Below are 4308 nucleotides of genomic sequence, written 5' to 3' on the forward strand. Positions count from 1 at the left end.
GCAGTATCCTGGTGGAAAGAATATCACATATTGTTTTTAATTAGGTAATCCCTTGCAGGGGCCAGGACAATGAAAAGGCATTGGCGAAGTAGTCTGGGAATGTGGGTTTGAATCATAGCTGCTCTTCTACCTCGGTTTTGGCCCTTCTGTGCTTTTAAAGTAAGGTAAGGTTTTATTATTGAAGGATAGTGGGAATTGATCCTACTATCCTCAAGATACTCTGATACTTGAAATGTAAATATTAAAACTAGATACTATATTTTCAAGTGTCAGACCATGAAACCCTCTTTAACTCTACACTAACCTTACCTGACATTTTCCTACTCCCTCTCTCTTGTGTGTCCACAATACATGACTGCCTTGCTTTTTCTCTTTTCATTATCCTTACTTCATCCAATTACAGTGCCTCCCCTTTCCAGCATGTAGGGCCTGTGACAGAGGAACTAAAGAGTAAAGACAAAAATCGTGGTTCCTGTCAGCTGTCTCCTACACCAGCAGTCCCCAACCTTTTGGCACAAAGGACGGGTTTTATGGAAGACAATTTTTCCACAGAAGAGGGAATGGGGGGGGTGATGGGCTTGGGAAGATTCAAGAGCATTACATTTATTGTGCAGTCAAACCTCTCTGCTAATAATAATCTGTATTTGCAGCCTCTCCCCAGTGCTAGCATCACTGCCTCAGCTCCGCTTCAGATCATTAGACAGATTCTCATAAGTAGCGTGCCACATAGATCCCTCGTATGCACAGTTTACAGTAGTGTGCACACTTCTGTGAGAATCTAATGCCACCGCTGATCTGACAAGAGGAGGAGCTCAGACGGTGATGCCAGCAATGAGGAGTGGCTGTAAACACACGGGAAGCTGACTCACTCGCTGAGCAGCTCCTACTGTGCAGCCTGGTTCTTAACAGGCCATGGACCAGTAACGCTCAACTGCCTGGGGGTTGGGAACCGAAGTCCTACACAGTGGCTGGGGTAAAACATAGATCTCCTCAATACACTCTCACTCCATTTATCTAACCTAAATCCTTGTAAAGTAATGTCTAAGAGAAATTGAAATCAAGCGAAACTCTAAAACTTTGTCATTCTTCCAGTGATATTCGCGTTTCAAAAAAGAAAACTTCAAAAGTAGCTTGCATGTTTTCTAAAATACTTTTCATTACTTACAGAAGGAATCTTTAATAACTCTCAAAAAAACATGCATTTGGGAGAAAAGAGGAAGAGGTATTAAAGGATGCCTCTACCAGATTTAGTCACGGGCCAAGAGAAACATGAGTCAGAAATAAAAGTTGGCATCAGAAAGGCAAATAGGAGATACGTTTTGGGGATACAATATAGGAGATGTTCTCTGCCTTTGCAGGCTCACATTCATGGAGTAAATGAAGATAGAATATCAGGCAGAGCAGGGATTCAGGACCAAACTAAGATTATTCCTTAGACTAAATGGGCTACAGGAACCAGAATTTAAAATGGAGAACTGTCAATCTCGTTTGCCAGCAGGTGGAGGCAGTGAGAAAGGAGTGGAATTGCCCAGTTCTATTACTGAAGAGAGACGAGGCTGGTACCTCAACTGAAAAAAATATATATATTCTGTTATAGAACCATTCTTTTAGATAGACATTAAGTCATAGAATATGATTAGAAAAGTAAAATAACTCAAGTATATCTTGGTTCAATAGGTTTTGTTGGATTACTAATAAATTTAATTGGTATATTTAGCAACGTTACTAAGAGAAAATGTATTGAAACAAAATTTGAAAACAGCTTTTCCCATAATCCACATATTGTTGTAGTCTCTGTATGATGAAAAATTCCTATATTTCAATTATTAAATCATGTTTTTACCCTAGCACAAATATCTACACATCCCTAAGGATATAATAAACAGAGCTTTTTGATTTTCAGAAAATTAATTTAAAATGCATCCTTAAAAAATCCTAAAAATATAACAAAAAGTATATATTCGTTGCACTATATATCACCCATCAACCATCATACCTAATGTATTATATTTAAAGAAAGAAAACTAATTTACTATTTTTTCAATAGATGTATGTTGAGTGACTACTATAAGCCAGAGATTTAAAATGGAACAAACCATTTCCAAATTTTTGACTGGAAGCTTATATTCCAGTGTCACAGAAAAAAATATAAACAAAAATAAAAAGCTAAATATATAATATTTATTTGACGCTATATTCTATACATAAAAATAAATTATGGGATGCTCAGACAGCAGGGCAGGGCACCACAACACAGTTGGCGCAGGAGGGGAGAACCAGTCTCGGCTGCTGCTGGAGAGTCATGTTTCCAGGGAACTAAGAAAACCCATCAGGAACCGAAGATGCCAAAACCAATCAATGTCCGAGTTACCACCATGGATGCAGAGCTGGAATTTGCAATCCAGCCAAATACAATTGGAAAACAACTTTTCCATCAGGTGGTTAAGACTATCGGCCTACGGAAAGTGTGGTACTTTGGCCTCCAATATGTGGATAATAAAGGATTTCCTACCTGGCTGAAACTTGATAAAAAGGTGTCTGCCCAGGAGATCAGGAAGGAGAATCCCCTCTGGTTCAAGTAACGGGCCAAGTTCTACCCTGAAGATGTGTCTGAGGAGCTCATAACCCAGAAACTTTTCTTCCTCCCAGATAAGGAGGGAATTCTTAGCGATGAGACTTATTGCCCCCCCCCGACACCGCAGTGTCCCTGGGGTCCTACGCTGTGCAGGCCAAGTTCGGGGACTATAACAAAGAAATGCACAAGGCTGGGACCTCAGCTCTGAGCAGCCAACCCTCAAAGAGTTATGGACCAGCACAAACTTACCAGGCACCATGGAAAGAACTGGATCCACGTGTGGCACGCAGAACACCAAGGGATGCTCAAAGATGCTACGTTGGAGTATCTCAAGATTGCTTAGATCTGGAAATGTGTGGAATCAACTATTTCCAGATAAAAAGTAAGAAAGGAACAGACCTCTGGCTTAGAGTTGATGCCCTTGGACTAAATATTAACGAGAAATATAATAAGTTGACCCCAAAGATTGGCTTCCCTTGGAGTGAAATCAGGAACATCTCTTTCAATGACAAAACGTTTGTTATTAAGCCCATTGACAAGAAAGAACCTCACTTTGTGTTTTATACCCCCTGCCTGAGAATTATCAAGTGGATCCTGCAACTCTGCATGGGGAACCACGAGCTGTACATGTGCCGCGGGGAGCCCGGCACCATCGAGGTGCATCAGGTGAAGGCCCAGGCCCGGAGGAGAAGCACCAGAACCAGCTGGAGCAGCAACAGTTGGAAACTCAGAAGAAAAGGAGAGAAACTGTTGAGAGAGAAAGAACAGATGATGCGTGAGAAGGAGGAGCTGATGCTCAGGCTGCAGGACTACAAGAAAACCAAGAAGGCGGAGAAAGAACTCTCGGAGCAGATAAAGAGCTTTGCAGCTGGCAGAGCAGGGAGAATGGGCCCAGGAGGAGGCTGACCGCGTGGCCGCGCTGCGGGCCAGAGGGAGCTGGAGAGACAGGCCGTGGATCAGATAAAAAGCCAGGAGCAGCTGGCTGCGGAGCTTGCAGAGGACCCCACCAAGATCGCCCTCCTGGAGGAGGCCAGGAGGGGCAAGGAGGATGAGGTCGAAGATTGGCAGCACAGGGCCAAAGTAGCCCAGGAAGACCTGGTGAAGACTAAGGAGGAGCTGCACCTTGAGACGACGGCCCCCATCCCTGAGCCCCCCCACCCATGTACGAGCCTGTCAGTTACCACGTCCAGGAGAGCCTGCCGGAGGAGGGTGCAGAGCCCACGGCTACACTGTGGCGCCGTCCAGCGAGGGCATCGTGGATGACCGCAACGAGGAGAAATGCATCCTGGAGCCGAGCAGAACGAGCATGTGCAGCTGTAGCTGCCGACACTGAGCAACGATCTGCCCAGGCCAGAGAGGAGAATACGAGGACCCACTATGACATCATACACAATGAGAATATGAGGCAAGGCCGGGACAAGTACAAGACTCGGTGGCAGACCAGGCAGGGCAACACCAAGCAGTGGATGGATGAATTTGAGGCCATGTAATGGCCAGGACCGAGGGCAGAGAGGCACGTCGCAGCACGGTGCTTGGAGGGCCACCGCCAGCCTTGCCACGCTTGTATGTTTAGTACTCAGAATCTGCGAACCCCCTTATTGCGTTCCAGTTCCTTTAAAAAGAGAACATTTATCCTGGCAGCAATATTATGGGCTGGGAACCAGTGGAAGCCTCCCTGGTTTATTTTCTTCAATTGTATCATAGTGCCAAACAGACCTGATTTTTACGATTAT

At 44.5% G+C, this 4308-nt stretch overlaps 1 pseudogene; it reads left to right on the top strand.

The window, feature by feature from the left end:
• The first annotated feature begins 2342 nt into the window (after positions 1–2342).
• LOC105812825 lies at positions 2343–4065 on the top strand (annotated as a pseudogene).
• Positions 4066–4308: the final 243 nt, after the last annotated feature.

This window comes from Propithecus coquereli, unplaced genomic scaffold (assembly GCF_000956105.1).
Source record: "Propithecus coquereli isolate 6110/MARCELLA unplaced genomic scaffold, Pcoq_1.0 Scaffold266, whole genome shotgun sequence".
In the NCBI taxonomy this organism is placed as follows: Eukaryota; Metazoa; Chordata; class Mammalia; order Primates; family Indriidae; genus Propithecus; species Propithecus coquereli.